A 25,733-nucleotide genomic window follows, 5' to 3' on the forward strand; every position below is an offset into this window, starting at 1 on the left:
AATGAATGCTTTATGGTTTCAAATGTTTATGCTAATTCCTTAAATAGAAAATACATTTCACAGAAATACTATCAACCCAATGTTTACATGAATATTACACTGTACTGGGAATTGATAATCACCTAAAGCTTTAACTATGGCCCCACACATTCTCCGCTAATGGAGCCACACCACAACTGCTATTAGCATCGGAGCACAATGAGGTGTCACTCACAAATTACCACACACAAATTCCCCCCACAGAGGTCAATTGGGCCACCCTGCCACACACATATGTACACACACAGACACACACAGTCAGACGGACCTCGCAGACACTGTAGCCTCTTGATTGTTTCTTCAACCTGTTGCTTTGTTCGCTCACTCAGCCAGTCCGTCTCTTCCATTCTGCTTAATTTAAACGAGCCGACGGAGCCCAGAGGAATCTGTGAGCAGAAATTCCTCTGCTCCGTCATCCTCCAACCCCGCTGCTTCTCTAGGCTGGGAACTATCCCGGGAATGCCCCCTCCTGCTGTGTTGCACACATCCAGGTCCTGTTCCGGTAAATGCCAGTTGGCTCAGATGGGCTTTGATGCTAGCCCCCTTGCTGCACGTGAAAGCATGTGTGTGTGTGTGTATGTGTGTGTGTATGCAGGGCTGTGCGACCATGTGCGCATGTTTGTGTGAATTCTGATAGGCAGCCAGCTCGGGTATTGATCTGTAGCCGTTCCGACTCGAGCCCCAAAGGGCACGCTGTATCATCTGTCAGTCTACTGAGAAGGGCATTACAGCCGCACTGATCTCAGGTAACTAATCCCAGTCAGAGAGAGAGAGAGAGAGGGGCCGGAGAGGAGGGAGGGAGGGAGGGAGGGAGGGAGGGGATGATAGAGAGCGAGGAAGATAGAAAGAGGCTGAAAGCATGGTAGAGGAGTTGTGAAAGATACAGTGTACAGATACGGCGTCTTTGTTGATTGAGACAAACAGATTTCAGGGGCCGGCGGCGGCGGCGGGTGAGGACAACACTCAGCGTTGACCTTTTCACCTCCATGACCACCCACGTGCATCATCATCACCCCAACCCCCCCCCCCCCCCCCCCCCCCCCCTCCTCCCACAGCTCCTCCTAGCTCTGTCTCTTTCTACCCCAGCAGCTCTTTCCACACCTCAGTGACAACACAATTGCACACCACCACCACACAGACTGATGGCATACAAGATGCACAGATACACATCAAGCAAATTACACGCACAGCCGTGTGTATGTATATGTGCATTGTGCAAAAGCCCTCAGGACAAATAATAAATTATAATCAAGTGTGGAGCCTATCACAGCTCTGCTCATAATGACTGCAAAGTGACTTCAAAGGTTACAATATATCTCACTAAGATCATCTAAATGCTTTTTTTTTTCCATCTTAAGATGTTAAGTCATTCTGTTTTTTTTCAGTCTCTCTCATTGTTGTTGCCTTCATTGGCAGGCTTCTGGTATAAAATCCATCCATTGTAATCATGACTGAGATTGGTTTTGATTTTAAGTTGTCTGAAAGGCAACAGGCTCTGTGTTGTTTCGAGATAGACACCGCTGATTCTATTGACGAAATCCAAGGTCGCCACAACTAGTCTTGCATGACTCGGCTCTGCCGTGCTCCTTCACAGTGATTATTCCATTACTCTAAATCTTCTAAATCTGTTCCCACCACACATTTAACACGCTGATGGCTTTCTGTGTGGCTGCAGTTTAAATGTTTCATGACACCAACCTCAGAGTGTAGGAGTCGCCGAGACCCATAAAGCAGGAATGCTGATAATGGATAGACAGAAGAATCATTTGTAGTTGTTTGTCTGTTACCTTTTTACCCCGGTAATGGATAAAATGTTCTGTCTGTACACTGACGCATGCCTCTCGGGTACAACTTTTAAAACTAAATGATGATAAATGGAAATTCCCATTTAAAGGCGGTTTGTTGTTGTGTTTGTTATGTCACTGTCACTTGGTAAACTGACCTGAATTGTCCTCATGAGGAAGAGTCTAACCAATGCTACTGTGTAACTGAGAACTGTATTTTCGTTGGAAAAAAAACTTTAAAAAAAGTCAGAGAACATTTGTGTTATTAGATTGGTTGCCATGTTGCACCATTAAAACAACACTTGGATTTGCTGTGAGTAAAATCCAATTCTTCATGTTGCCTAATACCATCATTGGTCTTATTGTTGCACTTTTAAAAATGTTAGGGAGCTGCTTGTACATTTTACTCTTACTACACAACCAACTTTCGCATTAGAACCTGTTACACTTACCAGTCTAGAAGAAAGATTGTGAGTTTAGCATCAATCTGTGGAAACCACCTTGTTAATTTGCTTTTGTTTTTGTTTTGTTTTATTCTATTGAATTTAGCATGCTAAACAGCTAGCCCTGGACCGGTCGCTGTGCCGTATCATTTTCCAATAGGGAGTCACTGCGCTGAAAAAAATAAAGCATTTCTCAGATGTGCGTTATAACCTCTTGTTTTGTAAATGCAATGATTTCTGAAGCGCTTTCCATGTGCCTGGTAAGTAAACAGATGATAATGCTAATGTTTTTTTTAATAATGGAATTCAGATGAAAACTCTGTGAGGTTTGATTTAGGTTAGGGAAATGAAGGTGTTTCATGTGGCTCTAATTGTTTCCCATTTCTCATGCAGAAGATTTATCCTGTACATCCCCAATGATCAATGTGGCTGCATACTGTAACTCAATCAATTCCCACTGTATAGCCCCCAACCCCCACCCTCCCCCAAACCTCAATAACATTTTATGTGATTACAGCTGTGTGCGTATCAGCCAGCAGGCCTGTAATCACATGCAGGTTGTACTTTATATTTCTTTTCATATATATATCCACCTCTTCAATATACTTGTCTTCTTTCCTCAAGTAGTGGCAGTCTGTAATTCATGCTCGCCTCTGTCGCTCTGTTGCAGCTAATCATCTAATTAGCTGAAAGGGAAAAAGAAGAATGGCTTGTATCTGTCTGCAATTATTCTGCACGGTACAAACGGTGGTTTAGTGAAACAGGCACTGATAACTAAAGGTTACTTCATTTTGGGGTAAATTGTACTTTTTTTCACACCATGACACCAATTTGAAGACCTCTACCGTGGGCAGATCCAGAGATATCGACCAAAGAGAAGGCTGAGATGAGCCAAAGTCTTGTCTAAGAGCCTCACTAACCACTGAGGGATCAACAAAGATGACACGTGTTTGTCACAGAAATGCCTCAGTTGACTGATCGATTGACAAGCACAATATGACATTTTGCATATTAGTTACTTTACTCATATCTTACACCAACTATGGGAAAATATGTAACAGCATTTGTGGAATAAAGGCCACTTACAATGCACTTCACAACAACACATTTCCATTTTCACTTAATGTGTTTGCTCATATAATATATATTTCATAATAAGCATGCATGTTGATGGAATTAAGACCATTATTTCAAATGCTCACTGGATTGCTTTCTGTGGAATTTCAAAAGCAATCAGTAATGTCTTCAGGCAGAACCAATCAGCAGACCAGTCCATTAGTTTAGAGAAAATGACAATGCAAGTGCTTGAAACGAGTTGATTTGAATTGGAAGTGACACTCTCCCTATCTCTACTTCAATTTTAATATTTATTTAGCCTCTCTTAAAAGAAATCATATTTTAAGACTCAACCTGCGTTAGCGGTTTGAAAGCACAGGGACTGACAGACTAAGTGTAATCAAATTGGACACAATTGGTTTAACGGCGGCTCACACTGGAGCTGGAATAAAAAAACAAAACAACAACAATACTTTATTACTTTCTTAGCCTCCAGATGAGAACCACTCACTCTAACTCTGCCGAGTGGACCTGCATGGGTGAACGTAATCCCAGTGGAGATCATTTAGAAACTGTTTTCATACTGTAAATTCTTAATCCACTCATGCATTCCTTTGTCTCATGTTTGGAGTGGTTGTGTAAGCCTTGGAGGTGCTGGAGAGTGCAGTGAAGTCTTTTACACAGGCGGATGTGTGTGTAAGAGAAGGAGTGTGTTTTGCATGGTGTCTAAACAGATCTGTGTTTCGCCATGGCGAGGTGATAGGGCAGCTGCTGTGGAGCCGCTGTGGATGTGTGTGTGTGTGTGTGTGTGTGTGTGTGTGTGTGTGTGTGTGTGTGTGTGTGTGTGTGTGTGTGTGTGTGTGTGTGTGTGTGTGTGTGTGTGTGTGTGTGTGTGTGTGTGTGTGTGTGTGTGTGTGTGTGTGTGTGTGTGTGTGTGTGTGTGTGTGTGTGTGTGTGTGTGTGTGTGTGTGTGTGTGTGTGTGTGTGTAGCAGAGTGGTGTTTAATGTGCAGGGCTGGAAGGGTGAGTAAGGATTAATGCGAGATCTCGGTCCCCAATGATCCGGGGTATTTTTTCTGTAGTGCCCTCTGTCAACCCTTAATAGCGTGTGTGTGTGTGTGTGTGTGTCCACGCCTCCTGGTGTATATCTCAACATGTGCCACTTACAAAACATCTTTCAGTCATTCATTTTACAATCAGATTCATATCTGTTGACTATAAGCTGTCTGACATTCAGCCCGTCTCCATCTGAAGCTTTACTCCCTGTGCTCTTTGCCATCAAAATGATTGTACACTCACCTCCACTCTAATCCTTTGACAATAGACAACACCATATTCATAGTTTTGTCTTATTACTGGCTCAAGCTTACCTGTATCCATCTAAATGTGATACTCTGGTGTTGAATAATACCTGATATAATCTCTTTGATTCTTCTGATGAAACGCCATCCCCGGCACAGAGCCATGTTGACACCGTTGCAATGATGAGAGATGCTGAAACTCTTTTAAACAAAGGATTATGTGGTGATATAGGCCTGAGGTGGGGTGGGGGGGCTTGAAGCACTCATGCTCTGAATCCTATAGAGGTCTGCATTCATCAGACCATGTAGACAGGCAGATGGGTAGTTTGCAGTGATACTGTTGAATATTGCCACTAATGCCAAGGATCAAAGCAGATCAGAGGCAACCTTTCACCTCGGAGGCAAAGTCTCTGACAAAAGCGAAAGGAGGGCTGACCTGGATGTTAACGTTAGGCTCATCCAGAAATCTCTATATCAGACAGGCACACTCATATTCTGTGCTAGTCTGCTGCTGAGTCTTTTTTTTTTTTTTATCCAATCCAAAAAATTATAGTTAAGGTGAGCTCACACAGAACGTGAGAAGAATTTGGAGTCAGCAGCATGATTGCATACAAAGTCAATAGAAGGGCATGAGTGGGCACAATTAGATGCATATTCATGTGGAACAATGCAAACTGACACAGTGAGTTGAAAATGTTGAGCAAACTATGCCAAAAAAAAAATCACAATAACCCTGACACTATGAATCTATTTAATAGGAACACTACTAATTATAATATAACTGTTTCTGGTCAGTTCAGTCAAACGCTGGACAACCACACACACACACACACACACACACACACACACTGTTGGTGTGTCCCTCTCTAGCTAATGGCTGTACGGTTGTATACGTTGGCTGATCGGGGCAAATCAAGATGGATTGTATAAATGGTCCAGCAGTCAAATTTGCACAGATAATTAGTGGTCTTTTCTGAGCAGCACAATACTTGGTTATGGTTTGGGAAAGATTCTTGGACGGGTCTTCAACTCAACAAGTCAGACGTGTCAACTGCTCATTAGCCAGCCGCCGACCTCCTCACCCATATTTTCTGCTACACAAAACACACCACTCCCACTGTCGGCACCGAATGGCATTGGATTTAATTACTAGGTGCACAATATAGATGAATGTACTGGTGATACTGTGAATTTTCAGTCTATTTCTTCTTTTTTTCTTATAAAAATGTAACCTGGAATGTGTAGATTCAGACACATTTCTGTCCTGAAATGCACGGCAGTTGAGAAGCTGGACCAGACACTGGATCTACACTGAATATGTTCATGTACAGTCCACAGTGGTCCACACACAATGAGACTCTCACATGCAGGCCCCACCCATGGGTGTCTGTCTGCCAGGCCCCTCTCAGCACCTTAAGGGATTTACATGGTCTGTTTATGAATAGGGAGATTATGTTTGGGGGTTGGCTGGTGTTTCCACCGTTGCTGCACACACAGTATCCGCTGATGCTTTCAATACATGTGTGTTAATGCATTGAATAATGTCAATGTTTGGGGGAGGGACAGGAAGGGATGGGGGGGCAGCTACAGCTACCCCCCATGAGGCAGGACAGCAGAGTTACAGTGATGGGACCATCGCTTGTCCCTTGCAAGGCTTCTCTTTTGTCTGGAGATCATCGACTATCCCAGCCCTAAGAGGATTACCACATGTTAGGACATTAAACTGGAAGCACTGTTATCTCCTTTTGACGCATGAGCCCTCCATCACATAAGCGGACTACAAGCTACCTATGCATTGCTGAGCACATATATATTACAGCTCGTTGTGGCCTGACTTTACCTGTGATGTTTGATTTATAATATGCGTTAACGGATTTCTGCGCTTGGCAATCACTGTCAGTCATGTGTTCCCTCCTTCCTCTCCACGTATACTTTACCCTCTGAAAACTGGCTATCATGTTATTTAGATTTATGATGTGCATCCACTGCGCTGTCTCTCTGGTGCACAACACATCCAGGTTCCTCGCTCCTCCTCCATCCTCCTCCTTTGCCTGGTTGAAGCCTCACTCTCACCATGTTTTTGTTTTGTGTTCATATCCTCATGTACACGGAGATGATGGAGAATGAGAGAAAGGGGAGAGATAAAAGGGAGGGGATTGCAGGAATAAAATGGAAGGAGAAGTGAAAGGGAAGGTACAGTAGAGGAGGGGAAAAAGCAATTGGCAAGTCACTGATTTTCTTTTTTAAGTTTGGAGTGTCTGCTCCATATTGCCATGAGCTGCTGCAAAACCTGGAATTGAGACCCCAGCTGGCCGTGAGAAATCCGTTGTAATTTTTTTTTTCTTTTTCATGTTAGTCTTCAACTTTTTTCAAATCATGTTCCCCTGTCTATAGGTAGACTTATTATTGTCTTTCTTTATATACGTCCTGCTTCCTTTTCAACTTTTTAAAATATGTGCGAAGGCTTGTGGCTTGGTACAGAATACATTTCCAAAGAAAAAAAAAAAAAGAGCCCTGGTATTTCTATAAATAATGGTTTGGCTTCTCCCTGGCAACCTTCGAGGCTGAGTGCCTGGCATATAACAACCCCTAAAGTGTCTTCAAAATTTATCTGGTCCCGCACCTAACAATATTTATCACAATGTAAAATGCTGCACCAAAGCAATACATCACAGTCCGGCCACAGGGCCACCGTAAATCAAAACCACAATGCCCTTGACGTCTGCATTAGGCCCATAAAGCACCTTTTTTTTTTTCTTTCTCTGCTCAGGCCCAGTGGACGTAGTGAGATACTCATTGACCACAGCTTCCTACAGTATGTGTGTGAGCACGTGCCTATGTAAAGCTGTAGGCGGTTGTAAGGGCTGTTCTGGGTAGTGTTACAGCAGGTGGAGACTGTCTGCGTCTATGTCTGTCCCTGACTGAACACTGATTTATGAGCTCTACCTGCTCAGTGGCTTTAGTCCAGGCTTTGGTGTGGTCTCCGCACTGCACACACTCCTGATGAGCCTCAGTGTTTCCTCCAGACCCTCATATACATGCACGCAGTAACGCACAGTGACGGCCAGTATGTGGTGATTTGTGCCTTATTTAAACGGATCGGGCGAGTGCACGGACGTGTGCGAAACACATTCTGGATGCGGCGTCGGGGAATAGTTTCAGCCCTGGGCATTGGCTTTATTAGTATTTAAGAGCAAAGACTGAGCGTGTTTGACTTTTAGATTGACTTAGCAGCTAGAGATCAGTGGTGGGGCTCAGATGTGTCCAGCTGGTTTCCACATATGCACCAACTCTGTCTGCGGCACGTCCAAGAGCACTTTGTTCTCGTCTACTCTCCAGCACCTTTCACAGATCTCAACTGAAAGTGATGTTTTATAAATTAATGTTTCTTTTTTTTTTTTTTTTTTACACCACACAGTAAGTCCTTCACCTCCCAGAGAGGAGTATTTTTTGTGCTGTGTAAAAAGCAATAAGCGTGAGTTCTTGACAAATAAAATAGAATAAAATAAATTATATATTTGATTTGCTCTCTTGTGTCATTTGTATGCTTGATGGGAGTCTTTTCTCTCTCTCTCTGGCGATTGCAGAATAACTTCCACAACGCTTCTGTGGCAGTCATTAGCCCGTTGAATAGCCCACAGTGAGACAAGCAGCTGAAAACCTGCAACAAGCGCCGCGGTGCAGCAGCTTTGGCAGTGGATTAAATACAAAGCCTTGGGCGTATGGAATAAAATGCTCTAAATTGATTTGGCCTGTGCTATTTAAATGGAGAATGCTGCTAATAGCTTTTCATTAACACAGGTCCATTGCCTGCGTACTTGGTGATAGTTCAGTAGACCCCCATTTGACAGAAGGCATATTCATTCACTTTACAGGGCTGTAATACTGACGCCGAGTTAACAGGGGTTGTGTAGATGTTTGTGTGTGTTGATGTTCTCGGTGATTCGGAGCTTGAAATGATTGTGCTGTTTTGCTCTGTTGTTTTTTTAGATGGGCTTTATCCACTGTTTGTGTAGTCCAGACTCACAACCAACAACAGAGAAACAGAGTTTTAGAGGATGTATTTTGGCGTAAAAGACATCATCAGCAATATGAAAACATCAAAGTACACAAAGCAAAAAAAGAGGGATGGGTATGCACTCAAAGAGAGAACGCTGGACCGCATGCAAGAATATCTTTGGCTGGACTGCAGCAGCGGGCCCAGCCCAATAATCCATAATTCTGTCTTTCTCTTTCTCTTTCTCTCCAGTTTTTGTCTCTTCTTCTCACTGTGGCTGAAAAAATGACCTAAAAAAACACTCCCGGTAACTTTCTCTCTCAGCGTTTAGAAGTAAATCCAGCTGAAATCACAGCTCAGACTTTGTTTTTAATTAATCTTTTGGGTGATTTTGCTTCAGACGACGTCACAGTTATGAAATCTGGATTTGGCCATAGGCGGTCCAACCACATACCAGGTTTTGACCTTGTTATATTTTGCATGTAGGGCACCATGTTGGATTCACCAAACAAGAGTGCCACTTTTTCATCAGAAGTTTGTGAAAGTATAACATGATCAAATGCTCTCAGATTCCCTCAACAGCGACTATTGTTCCTCATCATGTGTGGCCAAGTTTCATACATAAAAAGACATTACTGGATTAAAAAAAGAAAAGTCATTTCACACCCGCGGAGCTTCCAGCTGGAAATCAGCATTTAGCAGCGTTAGATGTCATGGGACCTCAAACATTAAAAAAAAAAAAAGCATTAATAAAGCTGCTAACAATGTGTCATCAGAGCAGCGCTGTGCTGTGACAGAAACAAAGGCAGAAGTGTTTGACATGGAGTCGGATGCTATAAACCAAAAAAAATAACAAAAACATTTTGCTTCGACATAGTGGCCTCGGGCTATAGACAGGACACGGTCAAGAGGTTGTCATGTCAAAGTTGCGGAGATGAAGGAGAGAATAACTCCACCAGGTGATGTTACACTGTCAGATGCAACATCATGAGGACGATCACCTGCAGCGAGCGTCATAAAAGCCCCGAGGCAGCTGTCAGACTGAGAAACTTTTAGCAACTGTGGAATTTTAGAAGTTGGCATGTCAGAATACTGTATGCCAATTAAAAAGCAGTCATTTGGAAAGCCACAATGATGGAGATGGTGAAAAAGTTTATTCTATGCTAGTATTGTATCTTGTATTTTGATATGATGTCATATGATTTCAGCGAAGGGACACTTGAGCAAAGCTTTGAGATAATTTGAAGTTGAGATTGTTCATATGGAAATGCTAAGATGCTGAAGATTTGCTAAGTACCACTACACAAAGGACAGCTAAGGAGGATGGAGATTTCATCAGTTTTGCTCAGTTTGTTTTAAACCCCAGTACAGAAAAAGCTAAATTTAGAAAAGGGTATCGTGATTCGTGAAGGAGACGTGGATGTCTTTGCCAAGTTGCAGGGCAAATCAAAAGGTCACAGCGAAAGGGGCAGATGCAGAGAAATCCTGACTTTTAGTCCAATGCTGGATCCTATAATTCCCATAGTACAACACAAGAGCATCTGTTATGAGGCTATATCCCATATATATGCTCCTCCAATTTATAACACAGGTTTTCTACCAAATATTTCACATCTCAAACTTTAACTCAAGATGACCCTGATGACATGGTCTTGATTTTCTCACAATGGCACAGGAAATCGCCCTGCAGTGCCATTGAAACCTTTATACAACTGTATTAACCAGCTGAGTCACTCTCTCAGCTACAGTCAGTGGAGTAGTTCCCATTGAAGTCATTATAGTTTTAATTACAGGTGTTTCACCCATTGAAGGACGATAAATGGTCCATGAATGAATGATTGTACTTCTACATGTTGCTTTTAGAGGAGAATATCCTGTGTGTGAATTGTGGTGAAGTTCAACAAGTTTTGTGTGTTTCTGCAGCACCACTTTCTCGCCTGCCTCTCTTGCTGCATGGGCACACGGAGCCTGATGGTGCTGCCGAGAGCCCGGGCTCTTATGATTGCACACTATGTTTTCTACATCTCAACCCCCCACCGGCACCACACACGCTCTGAATCCACACACACCTGGTCTCCTCTCAATGCTCTCAGCAGGCCTGCCACCAGTCTCCTCAGCAGTCAGCCAATCAGTCACTGCTTTGTAGCTCAGATCAGACGGCGCTCCCCCTCATTGGCCGACTGGGAGGCAGACGGCCAGAACAGCGGCTCTCGATTGTTTTGTTGTGGGAATCAGACATCCCATATTCGGGGCATGGCCGTTTCATTAGTTTAATGCTTCCCCAGGTTAGAGGCCTCATTAGCTAAATGCACCCTTTCTTCTCTAATCAGATCAGTCTGTGTCATCAGCTACCGTTTTTCACATGAGGCGATCCCTGTCTGTGCCAAATATTCACGAGTACAATTGTTGTCCCATGTGATTTTTTTTTTCAATCACTCTCTCTGTCTGCCCCCCCCCCACTCCCTCTTCTTCTCATTCAAATGCAGTTATTGCTTTCTCCCAAAAAAAAGATTGTGCGTGCCAAATATGTGAAAAAAAAAGGTTTTTCTTATGCTTCTGTTCACTTTGCATTCTGTGTGTGTGTCTGTGTGTGTGTGTGTCTTTCCCTTTCTGTGTTTTCTCATTCATTCTAACCCACTGCTGCAGCCAGTCATGGCGAGGGATGAATCCAGAATTGGCCCACAGTATTTCTCAGAGGGCTAACACCAAGGAGAAAACTCAATCTTAGAAAATGTTTCAATTCCCCAAAAAAAACCTAAGCAGCTCAGGTGACATGAATACAGCCTTGCAAGGCCAGGCCTTAGATTTGGTAAAAGGAAATAACACAGAATACAGTAGATTTTCTGCATCACTCCACAATGTCCCAGAGAGCTGACTGTGCGAGGTGACTCCTGTTAGTTGGACAATGTACAGCAAAAAAAAAAAAAAAAGAAAGAAAGAAAGAAAATGCACCGCACTGTCACGGAAAGAATCAGGCGCCTGACACGGAGATGAAAAGCACCAGCAGCTGAAGCTCCTTTTTAGCCTCACTTTATCTCTTTAATGTCGAGCCCATGGGTAGAGTTGAACCCTTTGACCTCACTTTTCCGTGGTCCGTGCCTTTCTTCTCGCATGCCGCCTCCGTCCTCTGGGGAGACAGGAGTGGAGCAAATTGATGAGATGTCCTGATAGATAAGTTTGTAAAGTTTCTTAGCTCCTCAAGTTTTTTCCCAAGCGGCTCATACTTTCATCACTTGCCTCTCTGTTTTTCGTCATCACATTCGTAGACATGTGATGCGGTGCAGATTTAACTGTCTCACTCGTGTGCATCCGTGAGGATAGTTCACAAGTTTCTAATATTATATCTGCAGTTTTTCCATTGCTAGATCTTCTCTAAACCACAAGCCAATGTCACACTGACACAGACTCAGTTTACTCCATACAGTACATTCAAAAAGACATCAAATTATCTTCTGTATTACTCACTGTTCTAGGACTGATGCAGTGTTTTTGAGTAATTGATGCACATGAGAGAGTGGACTCGAAATCATATCCAGTTTTTCAAAGTGGATATGGTACAGTTACATAAACATCCAAGTAAACTACATAAAAAGTGAGGAAACATTGCATTCTATTTGCATAGTAATTCATTTTTGGCCCTCTTATGTGTTCATAAACCTCACATGAGTGCATCTGCAAAAGCAGGGTGATAAATAAGTAATATGAACCAGGGCTGCTTCCCTCTGCTCTTTGGGGAGCTGTTTTTTTTTTTTTTTTTTTTTGTGGGATTCATGAAGTGAACATGTTACATGGTAGTCAACAGTTACAGTTTACCTTTTCAAACATTAATACAGCTCATTTATTTTAATTTGCAGAACTTTTCCCTTGTTTTGCTGCATTTTAAAATGCTACAGAAGAGTTGAACCCTATACTTTGACACCTCAGGTGCATTCATATATAGTGCAGTCAGAAAGTGTTAGGACGGTGATCTGTTTCCCGTTGTTTTGCTCCTCTCCAGCCCACTACATTTCAAATTAAACTTGACTATGTTAAAGCTAAAGTGCTGACTTTTAGCTTTATAAGTGTTTGAGGTTGTTGTCATCCATGCCAGGAGAGCGATGTGAGAGTCGCAGCCCTTTTCTATACCGCATATAGTCCCCTATGTTGACGCCAATGCAGCAGGACACTTACTGTGGATCCTGGCAGTAAGAAGCTAAGAAGTGTTTTTTATGGTAAAACTGTGAGAAGTCCTTGACTGGCCTGCATCACCAATCTGACCTCTATTCAGTTGGTCATGTGTTTCACTTGCTATAGAACCAGACTCGTTGGCCAGAGGCCCAAACACGCAAGGAGTGAAGCTGAGTTCAGCACAGACGCAGCGGAGCAGCATCATGGGATATAGGCCTACCAAGTGTCTGCAGATGTATGTGGGTCATATACACACTGAGTTAGTCACTGACTGCACGGAATTTGCCACCATGATAAAGTATGACTTCACTCAAGTTCATGTTTTATTATTCCATTTGCTAAGCCCCATGTAGCCCTCTCAGATCCCGCTGCTATGCCTGTTGATTGATTCACACACAGAACGGTTTGCAGTGATAACAGTGGTAGGTTTACCACCTCCAAATTCTTATCAGGTTAGCTAATTAAGCTAATGTCAGCTGCAAGAGCTCTCTCGCTCTCTCCGGACTGTGTTTTCAGTGTTTCCACCTGACTTCTACCAGTATAGGCTACCTTTTAAAGTTCTTACGTTCAATTTGATGGCTGCATCTGTTGCGGCTTGTTTGCACTCTACATGTTATAGCAAAATAGGTTTTTGGAATATCAAATTGTGAATCCAACCTGAAGATCTTTTTATATGTTACACAGACATTCTGTGCACCCAAATATAATAACAATATAACAATATAACTACAGCAGCTAGTGGAGCTGAACAGCTACAAGAACCTGTAGTCAAATAAACAGGTGACATGAAGTTGTTGTTGTTGTTGTTGTGAGGCCATTTCAGTCCAGTGTTTTATAGTTGTTAGGTGCAAGTGTTGAAAATTACAACCCCCAAGTTTGACATTGTTTAACCACACTCATAACTTATGACATGGCTTATATGTAAGTAACTTATAGCATAATGAAAATCCATCACCTCCCTACATTCAAACTGTACCACATTGTTAAACACAGCATTATCTGCAAGACTGGTCAACTCAACATTATATATCACAGAGTAAAATCACAGTACAGTTTTTCCTTTTTTGTCTTTTTTATTTTTATTTTTACAGCATCTCCACAGCAGACTTCCACAAACACACAACTTTTTATTATATTTACAGCCCAGACATCAGTCATTAAATTTAAAATACTGAAGCCCCAAGGAGAATTAGTTTTCTGTTTAATCAAAAAATAGACTTGGGTCCTATGATGCTAATTAATAACAGCAAACACACAGTGCTTCAGCCGGAAAGCACAGAATTAGGAAGAGCAAAACATCAATAAACTGTTCTTGGTATTCTTCATTTTAAAATTAAAATCAGTATAAATAGGGTACACAGACGTCTGAAGGACACTGAAGGATTCTTTCTATTGCAGAGTTTTGATAGGCACAAGTTTTACTAATACAGATTTTAAAATGTTAAAAACTCAGCTGAGAATCAAACGCCTTCCAGAGCCTCTGAGAATGTGAGGACCTGTACATACCTACAAGATTGTGAGGTGTCATGTTTTTTAGGGATTAATTCCTGGCAGAGACTGACGCTTCCTCCCTGTGAGTGTCAGGTGACTGGCAGTAAGCAGAGAGTAATGTAATGCACGCACTGATGTGAGACCGTTTCATTCTGGGAGAGAAACCAAAACTTTTGACGAATCCATACGAAGGCCGCATGTTTACGGTAATAGATTGTCAAACTGGCTGCTTGCTAGAATATGTATTGGGGTTTTTTTTCTACTGTGCAGAAATTAATGGAACCAAATGTCCTTGGCTGTCATTTTCAGATATGATGGCTGCACAGATGAAATTTCAATCTCATTAATTACAAAACGTCATTAGACAGCACTTTCTGAAAATAACATATACATAAGTATTTGTTACTTAACTTTTTAGAAGGTCTTACCTATTATGGTTTGCTTGGATTGCTGGGTTATATGTATTTAGCGTTGTATAATCGAAACACATGGAACTACCTTGGAAAAATAGTCTTAATGGAGGATTGTGTTTTAAATGCACCTGTTTCAAAAGGATGTTTTTATAAATTGACCTTCATTAAGGGTATTAATCTAAAGGGCTTAGCTCTGCGGTCTGCTTCACCATGATCTCCAAGTACTGCAGTAGGAAGGCCACTGAAATTCTGCTTCATCTGCAGTGGGTTCAGCTCTCAACACATGGCTCATGGGGACAAATTACCCTCCTCTTCTCCTCTGGACTTTGTTGGCATTTTAAGAGCCAGGTCACTGCCATTTTCAGGAGTGGATATTCAATTCAGAAATAATAGTCTTTAATCTGGCCAGAGCTGACCTGGAGAGTTATTTAAATACGGTGACATCAGAGGGGGGTCACTTTCAGCTGCACTTGTGGAGCGATGAAATGGAGCACGTTCTCTTGCATGGTCGTTACCTCTGGAGCACAAGGTGAGACCGCCTGCCAATCCGACTATGTCACTGCAGAACAAATGAGAGCGGTGAGGCTGGCATAATGTTAGGACTGTAGGGCTGCCAAAGCGCCCTGAGAGCTGGTCCACAGTCGCTGTTTATACACTGCTGGAGAGAGCATTCATCCTGGATGAGATCCCACCACTGGACAGATCTCACACAGTGCCACCGCAGCCAAGCAGGGACACCCCACTGCGAGCCACTGAAACTGGGACTGCTGTGCTGGTAGTGGTGGCACCCTCCAGCATGTCATTAAGAAAAACAATGCATTACGAGGAACATGGCGTAACGGTTCATCCTAAGCATGCATGCTGCACATAAAAACTGGATGCATACGGTATTTGATAGTGTCAAGCAACAGCTCCTAAAGCAAGGAGCTTAATTTAAATACATGAATTTACCATAGATCCATAAACAATACATTTTTAATGATTACTTATATTTTAGAGAATAGAAATGTAAACAGCTCCAATACCCTGCAGCCGACTCCAGCGTGAAACCTGCTGACCCGTTCATCGCATTCTTCCACACATAATATCTTACAGCGGGGCTAGATGAAAAACAACTGATGTGAATGGTATGTAAATCTCTGTTTACCTCAGTATGTTGACTGACCTAAATGTAAGATTTGTTTACCACTCTTGGAATAACTGCTTCTAACAAGGGAACTAGACTGAGGAGTCCACAGCCACACTAGCAGCTCAGTCTGTGAGGCTATAACTGGGTACAGTGGATAAAATGGCAGAGAGGGACATAACACATGTGATGTCCAAAGACAGCTGTGTTTATCATCAGGGGACCATGAATATCTACTAGATATATTTTAGCAGTAGATTAAATAGCAGTTGAGGTGTTTGAGTCAGGTCTAAAGTCTGTATCTTTCAATAAATGTTTGAGTCCCAAATGTGTTCAGGAGCATAAATAGAAAAATGTGAAGACTTATCTGTTTTGGTGCTTATAAAGGAGACTGCATTGAGTGAAAGCAGTGCATTCACATTGAAATCTGACTATTCAGCCATGTTGGTGAATGGTCTGCAGTCATTAACAGAGTGAAGCTGAGTGGGCGGTTCAAACTGTGAGACACACTTGTCGAACAGTGATAGCATGTGATTTTTCCAGTGTGTGGAGTCACATCCAAATAAACTGCTAATTAATTCCAATCATGAATTATTGCTAAATGTGGGTTTCAATAAACAATGAATGTTCACTTATGTATGAATAATTTTGCCGTTGGCATGCATGAGTGGAACAGGCTTTACGAGCTACAGTTGTTAGTGAAGTGTGGATGGGTTTGTGGTTTTTTTTGTTTGTTTAAACCGATAATGCCACTTGGTGTTTAAGCTTCTTTTTTTTTCTACTTTAAGTTTTTAATCCAGGGTTGCATGGTTTTTTTTTTATTTTGCAAGGTTGGATTTACAAGAAGCAAACCGACAGCACTCTGGTCTGTTTCTTTGCATAACTTTTGCTTTGCTGCAATGTGTTGGACCCATTGTGTGTTTTTTCGACTTTTCCTTTTTCTCAATCTTGGCACTGTAAAATTGAGCTTGTAAATGCCTGTCAAACAATGCCTGGTCCTTGGTTGTGTTTTGTGCTACCTCCGCAAACACTCGCTGGGTGCTGTACAGAATGTTTACTTGTATTATTATTGAGGTTTAGCCGTCCAACCTGTTTGTCCTCCACATTGTTTGGCAGAAGTCTGATTTAAATGACAAAGTCATCAACTATAATACATGGTGAAAATTATTGAGTAAATACAGATAACTTGGAGTTCAGGTTGTGCTTTCACCTAACCTGAACCGCCTGTTTTTTGCTTCACAGTGTGTGCTGATGGGCCTTGGTCAGCTATGCAGCAAAGGCTAATGCTGGAGCTCCAGAACAATTATATCTCAAAATCAGGTTTGCAAATATTTGCAGATTAAAGCTGTGTAATCCAACTGTAAACAACCCTAAAGGATGAAACCAAAGATGTAGGGAGAAGAGGAGGGAGAAAGACTTTAGATATAATCTTCAACTCTCATTGGCTGCTCTTTATCGACTCATTTAATCAGTATCGGTGATTAATTCAACAAGGGCTATATTGGAATTCATCTTTTTGTTTTTTTAATCCTTTGATAAGGTCAATAAGATATCTTCCAGTTTCTCGGTGTCCGTGACATCCCAAAAGTCTTTTTAAGGATTCAAGCCTTTTTTTCTCTCCTGTACTTCTCTCTGTAGTCGATCCTGTTTAAGAATGTCCCACATTTTCCCCAAGGTCCACTTGAACGGCTGCATGAAAAGACTGAGTCAGGACTAGAGCGAGGAAGACGTTTGCCCTTTGAACCGTGTCTCACGTTAAAGCAAGAGTCACTTAGAAGCAAAGTGTACTGCTAACTGTAGTTCTCTTTACTCACAGCTTTAAAGCGTTTAAAGATTTTATTGACTCCAGGTAGACCTCATCCTTGGCACTTTGCTTTGAAGGGAAATATCTACCATTTTTTCTTTTATCATCCCATTGTCTCTCATAGTTGTAGTGTTACGAGCATAGCAATTACATAACTAGGTCGTTCAGCCTCCTAATGTGATTGCAGTTGCAGGACATGTGGACTCTGTTTTGTCCAGGGTTAACCTTGCTGATTGCAGGGCTTGTTTTACATTGCAGCTCACATCATTCAGAGTAATGGGCTTGGAGATGAGATTTGGCACTTGGACAGAACGGTAGCGAATCCATCCGTCCACCCGGCACTGCCCCTTTGGAGAATGAAACACTGCAATGTGCAGGGAGAGAGGGAGGGGGTGTGGATGTGTAATAGTGGAGAAAGTGCAATTCTATTTCCTAAAAGCTCCATCTGAAGTCGCTTTACTCCATGTTTTACCCTGTGATTGTGCCAACACCACAAAAGTAGATGAGTCCCTGCCCTGAGCTGACCACAGTGGAAATTTTAGCACCACTGCCACTAGGCCTTCCCAAGCCTGAGACACAAAGTGTCACAATTACACAGCCCCTTACTGTATGTCAGAAGCTATCAGTCATTATGTTATATAAAACCATTTTGCCATCTGGGGGAATAGATGTTCTTGCTCTTTCACCTTGTGAAAAAGAAAAAAAAATCTCAGTCCCTGGCAGCCTGAGACTTACATGACAGCACACGTGCATATTTGATTGTGTGCAGCATGGGCATAAGTGGATGTGTGTGTGTGTGTGTGTGTGTGTGTGTGTGTGTGTGTGTGTGTGTGTGTGTGTGTGTGTGTGTGTGTGTGTGTGTGTGTGTGTGTGTGTGTGTGTGTGTGTGTGTGTGTGTGTGTGTGTGTGTGTCCTTCCAGGTCTCTAAATGAACCAGCACTCAAATAACCTTTCCAGCTGATAAGTATTGGGAAGATGTGCCGCAGCATATCTTGTCTCTTCGGCTGGATGTCCTGGTGTCACCCTTGCCCTGAAGTCTACTGTCATTTCTCATTCGTCATCACGTAAATAAGAACATGATTATCCTTTACTCTGACTGTTCCTGCGTTATTGACTACTCGCCCTGGAGCAGCTCCTAATATCCTATAAAAAATACATCTCATAAAGTGCAATGGTCATCTCTGGCTTTCATCATGGCTTAATATACTGTGTCACAAGGATGGTAATGTACTATATATATTGTACTCCAGCTGCTTATAACAACAGCCTTCCTGGTTGGTTCTGCACAACCTGGGCCAAACCTGGCTTTGATGAAAAGCCATTTATTTTCTATTAAGGATGTGCTTGTGATTTAATACTAAGGTCCTAAAACATTGGTTTGCCAATGTTTGTCTTCCAGATCTAAAAACAGAATCAGAGGTAGACAAAGAAAATGAGAGAAAAAGAGTGGGTTGAGCGATTGTGCCGACTGCTGAGACTGAAACTTTATTTGGTACTTATGTAATGTGATTCTGTGGGTTAGCAGTGATGTGTTCGAAACTACAGCGTCAGACTGGAGTCTGTGTGAAAGCTGCCTACAGTCTCCCATGAAATAGTCCAGCCTTCAGTGGATGAACTCCACACACACGGCATGTATATGGTTCTGTATCTTTGCAATTCGGTATTGCATTTTATTACCACATTTGTAATGACGACAGTGAGGAAGCGGAACAGGACTTCATTAAATGGTAGCAGTGTGTGCAACAGAGAGGAAAAGGGAGATTTAGCCATAAGCTCTTTCACTGTATCAAATTTACCAAGCCTTGTAGATCCCTTGTCAAGTGGGCTTAGTTCTTAACCCAGATATAAAAATGCATTTCTCTTCAGAGCACGGATATGATATGGTCATTTGCGGATGAGGATATAGTGATTTGAATATGAGAGAGGCAGAAGGAGGAAAGGAGGACAGCCTCTGTGTATTCGTGTCTGTGCATCTGTTGAAGATCACGTACTTAAGCGTGTTCTGCATTCTGCACCCTCTCAAGTGACGTGACGCCGGTTGAAAGCATGACCCATCAGTTTTCATTAACGCTGGGCTCTAGCGTGCAGAATCTGCAAACCAGGAAACAGGTGTTGCTGTGACTTTATGAGGTGAACGGGGATCCGACTTGGTGTGTGTGTGTGTGTGTGTGTGCACATCTCAGGATTTGTGTGTTTTCTCACCTCATTCATCATACCGGTGTATTTTCGACCAATCAAAGCACCTGCAAGACTTTCAGATGAAGAATTCATGAATGTTAAGTTGTCTGAGCGTTATGTAAAAGCTTTGGCACTCCGTGTTTGGAGTAATGCACTAAGTGTTTGGTTAGCAAAGCCAAGTCAATGCAGTGTGTGCTAAACACTTAAATGCCAGGAAGTCAAGATGAAATATTTTTGAATTAATCATGACTGATAATTTGCTTATTTAAAGCTAACTAGAGAATGACACTGTTCGCCGCCCCTGCAAGACATTTCCACTTGACATGCTGCCGTCTAAGAACCGTTAGGAAGAAAATCTGATTAATTAAATTGCTATACGACCGAACATTGTCTGCCGTGTGTGCAGCGTTGTTCTTGCAGCCCTGCAAAAACTAATATTTGGCTCTGACACGGAGAAAGCAGTGCCAGCAACACCTTAAAGCTAATAGCTCGAAAATCACAAGAGGGATGAGGAGGAGGACGCTTCCCCCTCATCCTCATCCCCTCTAACCCTTAAGGGCTTCATTGTTCCCGGGAAAGCATGTGGAGGTGTTGGAGTCCTATGATGTGCCAAATGTTTTTTCTTCCTCTGACTGCAGATTCGTTGTGATGGTTATTCTCTGTCTGCATAGAAACCAGAAAGCATGCATGACTTACTGTGGTGATTTTTTTTCTGTGTACAGAGTACACAGGAGGTAGGCAAAGTGAGCCTTCCAAATGTGACAGTATGGGACCTTCCAGGCACAGTCAGACAAAAAAGGAAGATCCACATGGATGCACATGCAAATCCACAAACGCACACAAAGAGCAGAAAAGAAATTATGCACTGTACACATGCAAGCATGCATTCTACTTCCTGTCTCATGCACACAATCACACACACAGCATGACACACTATTTGTTTAACTTAGTAGTTCACATAGGAGTAATTAGATTGAGTGAAGTTATTGCAACACTGAATAATGAATCATTAAGTGTAAGCAAGAGAGACTTGCATCTCACAGTGTTGTGCACTCGCTTCTCGCATTAGCAGCCTCTTACAAGCCGTCAGCCAGCAGGACCACCGTCTTTCATCTCCAAACAGAGGACACCAACAGAGCAGGCTGGAGGGGAAGAGAGAGGGATACCAGGAGAGAAATTGGGATGCTGCTGAAAGCAGTCAGAGGAGATGAGAAAAGGGGCTAGGGCTTGGCTGATATATTTTGAGGAGAAATTGGGTTGTAAAAAAAACTTAGAGGGAAGAGCGATGAAGGAAAGGCACAAAGGAGGGAGGAAAACGAGCTAGGAATGGAGGGAGTATAGAGAGGAGAGGAGAAGTTGGTTAAGAAGCGATGATTTTGTTTGGGGGTTTTCCGTGTGCCAACCAAACAACCGGCGTCACTGGTTGATGTATTGATCTGAGTGAGCCTGTCTGACAGCCATCCACTTAACTCAGTGACCTGTATCACAGCACAGGGCCACAGACACACAGTCCTTTAATTGGCTAAAGGAAAGTTGCTCATCAGCAGGAGCACCTTAACTCATCCTGCACACGTACAGCTTGAATTCCTCACTGGCAGAAAGCTGCAGCGTGGTGACTGCAGGCCTAATTGCCAGGTCATACCCTTGTTTGACTATCCTTGTTTGAGCGTGAAGAGAGTATTAAAATTAAAGGGAGCTGAACAAGACAGAAAAAATAATGCTAATGCACAATGTGTACCCATGGTTGTTGTTGATTCAAGACTAAAAACATTTTCCCCACATTTTCTGCCTTTAAGAGTTCAGTTTTCATCATTTGAGCATCCTTGAGAAATATTTCCACCACTCTCTTTCTTCTGTTAAAGTAATTTTCTTCCCTATCTGTAACTCATTCTTACATTTTCAAACACAAATACATTTTCTGGCTATTTGCAAATGATTGCCTCTGCCTTTCCGTTGCACTTTGTTGTTTAAAAGTAGGTTCTGCTGCTCCCAGTGCTGCTCCTGTTGCTGCTGCTCCCGTTAATGTTGGGTGGTGGTGGTGGATGCCAGAGCAGAGCATCTCTTTAACATCTCTTGAAAGTGATGATTGCCACGTTGTAAATTCTATGTTCTCCGAGCATCAGAGCCGTCATAAATTTATGGAGTTCCTCCGAGGAGCTACCTCCAATGACCCTCATACCACCAAAGTCACTGTCAGATGGCTCGTGGCAAGTGGAAATGGCAGCACTTCAGGAGCCCATGGGCAGCACAGGGCGAAGTCATGAAATCGTTGTGTCCATCTGAGACACGTATTGAGACCGAGTTGTCTATTTTAACCAGCAGTATGATGCTTTATTGAGAGGGGGTAGCTGAGGGTATTGGGATAAAGGGAGAAGATGGAGAGGCTAAGTGACAGTGCGGAGCAGCTGGATATGAACTATCGAGCTCCTCTAAAAAGCTGCTCGCAGTAGGCCACTTAACAGATGGCCTCCTCTTGTCAGGAGTTGTTTTTTAAGTGAGGTTGAGTAGCGTTCAACTCGGTTAAACTTTTGCCATAAAGTATACAGTACATCAGGGAAACTGATTGCTGTTCTCAAACATGGACTTCCTGTTCTCATCCTTTCACTTTGACATGATACATGATGTTCAATTAATACAGTAGCTTAGATGTTTCTTACAACATAACACCAGCACAAAGTATACTGTATACTGACAAAACTGTGTATTTATCAGCTCAACTATAAGTTACACATTTCAGGCTTACTGGCTTTCTAACTACTTGTAACCTGATTGATTACTTCTAAACCAAGGAGAAAATAATCAGCTATTGCTGTGCAGTTTTTGTTCACTGTGTGAGAGCTGATCCTGAACACTGATACATCAGAATTTAGGCTCTTTTCCCAAGTTAGGGAAGTTTAATAGCTTGTACAGTCCTCATGATCAGATAAAAACAACAAAGTGTAAATCTACTTCGGATCACTTCTGCTAAACCATACCATGGTAATATTGGCATAATGTTAATTAGCTAATGCTAGCTGGCAACATCTGATAGAACGAATGAACAGTAACTAGGGGTTGTGAGAGGCCAATTAGGCACTAACAAAAAATGAAAATGAAATAAATTGACATTGAAGCATTAAAGCGTTAAAGTTAGCTTGAGGGCTAGAGATCTAAAAGAAGCCAGTTGACCAGTGCTGAAGGATACAAAGATAGACTGCTATAGGCTAGCTTTAATTTGTAGCAAGCTGGGAATGCTTTGCTGAACCTTAAGCTACATTTCAAGGGTAAATGAGACTTAAATGACTGACAGTTGATACTCTGAGCACTTTACAACTTCAAGGTTGCCTGGTCACGAGGTGTATAGTGTGAACAGTAACTACAGTGGTCTGCAACCATGTTAAGTCAGTCATGTAGCCTGTGAACTTTGCTTAAATCACAGTAATTTGCGACCACACAGACGCCCCTCTGGGAGGCGGTCAATGAAAACTCCATAGAAATGAGGCAACAGCTGTTTCATATCTGCTGCCTAATATCACAATGAGTCCAGCCATCAAACAAGCACTTAAGAGGTAAATTGTCAAAGAAATGAGGCCAGCTCATGGCAATTTACCCTCCTTGCACGCCGCACAGCCCGTTTCCCTTTGTATGCTGTGACTGGAGCAGAAGATTATATCCACACAGCCATAGTATATTAAAGACAACAATATGAAAATTTAATCATGTGGGACCTTAAGTAGAAAATGACATTTTCCACTCTTGACTGTAGGCTACCATTTTCTTGACATGCTGTCTTTTGAAAGTCTTGACTTGACTTATTTTGTAATATTCAGTAATGCCTGGATAAAAACAACACATCTCGATTATTCTGCACTATAGTTCACCTGAACACAGGCTGGGGAGAACATCCAGAGAAGTGCATATAGAAAGCTGCATTGCAGTGTTATGGCACAACAGGGTGGGAGAGGGCTGCAGGTGTTGGGGGGAATTTTTTTCTGACATCTTGCATTTGCTATGGAAAGTGTCGATACCTGGGGTTTGAAGGGGCCTTACATCGGTGTGCCAGTCTTCAGTAATGAGTATCCGACCCTCTGGCCTGGACCTGAATCATGATCTCAGGGCCATGTTAAGCGTGGGTACGTGCACGGGAAGGGGGGCAGCTAAATGAAGGTGCTGGCAAGGAGTTCTCTTCGTCCATACTGTAATCACATCTCTATCTGGCTGTGCATGCACAATGTGCTGAGCTCAGATGTCTCTTATCAGAGAAAACGTAGTCCAGAGGGCAGTCGGCTCAAGCCCGTGCATTAATCCTCCCGTGTGGAAGAGGGCTCAATCTCCAGCGATGGCACTTTGCACGCTGTGATCCTCTCTCAGTTTGCTGTGATCATTTTGGCTTAAATCCCGCTTTAAACATTTACCTTTAACCCTGTGTTCTCATAGAAACTCCAAATGCCAAAGTTGTGCTTAACATAAAATAATGAGGGTTGAATGTGGGGCAATGGGCCTATTTGCATCACGTTTGTCTGCTGGATTGTGTCGTGTGTATTAGCACCGCACGTGTAAAATTGATGAGGATCCTTAATTTGCTTGTGTTTTGTTTTGAGGTTATGGTGCGTTGTGCTCTCTGGGCCACCGTACATCACAGATCAAAACGCTTTCTCTATTCTCCAATCAGTGCGTTGCTAAAGAGCTGTTGTCTCCTAACAGCTGTTTATGTTTAAATTAATAAATAATCTCTTAACTTTCCAAATGCACTACATCTGTGCCATGCTAAATATTAGCTTACTGTATTCTCACCTTGTTTTGTTTGTGTAACCATATATATACTGTATACACCCAGAACAATTTCAAAAGAGGTGGGTGTGTGCGTTCGGAGTAGACAGAAAGTCACGGGTGATTAACTTTCCTTTGTTTGTTTTCAAAATCCACTGCTAATTTATGTTTGTGAATTACAACCTTTTTTTTTTTTTCAAAATAGCATATCTCAAATCAGAAATTCATCCCTAACAGCATAATTGGCTGAGTAATCCTGTTCCTGCATTTCCCAGTATGAGCCATATCAAATCAGTGTCACACTGAGTATCTTCTACATTTGTTTTACTAAGCAAAATAACTATGCCCTGCAGCTATGTTTACCTCTGTGGAAACATTGTATAGAAGAAATCCATGAGCGGGAGGAGGGGGAAAAATGTGTATAGGCATCTTTTTTTTGAAGGATGCTTACTAATTACCGATGCTGCTTCATGTTACATACAGAGTGGATTACTCTGGACTCCCCCAGTGTTTTTGATTATTTCAAAAGCCCTTGATAAAAAAAACAAAAAAAACATGAGAGAACTCAGGGAATATGTTTCATTATCAGACGTGGCTTCAATATGACGCACTTCCATTATCACAGATGCCTGTAGCGCAGCGGTGCCCGTCTCTCTCTAATGACTTGTTTCTGTTTTAGTGCGTCGTCTTCATGCTCTACATTCTGCATTGAATTGTGCATTGAGCCCACTACACATGGAGAAGAGGCTCATGCAGGTCCTTGTCTCTTGTTTCCGTCTTTTGTCAGCACATTTCAAAGCTAATACGATCTGCTCTGTTTGGTATGTTCCTCCTCATACACTATAACCCTGCAAATTCAGTCAACGTTTGAAAAGGTGCAACCATAAGCAGAAATATGGAGAGAGGGGGAGGCGGTGGGGAGGTGGTGGTTGGGGGCGGTCAAGAGGCCTGTCAGAATACAAAATGGAGGTGTGTGTTGTAAAGCTGCAGGCAGTTGTGGATCAGACAGGGAGGACCCCTGACCCTGATTTCCAGGCTGTCACAGATGTTGACACCCCGCGGATTCAGCTTGTCAATGCAGCGTCGCCATTGCAAACCCTCAATGTCACTCTGTCCCGCCTGGAGCTTAGTAGGATGCACCTAAATCTGGACACGGATCAGGAATGCATTAAATATCTGACTGTGG

The sequence above is a fragment of the Trachurus trachurus genome (assembly GCF_905171665.1).
Source record: "Trachurus trachurus genome assembly, chromosome: 6".
Taxonomy (NCBI): Eukaryota; Metazoa; Chordata; class Actinopteri; order Carangiformes; family Carangidae; genus Trachurus; species Trachurus trachurus.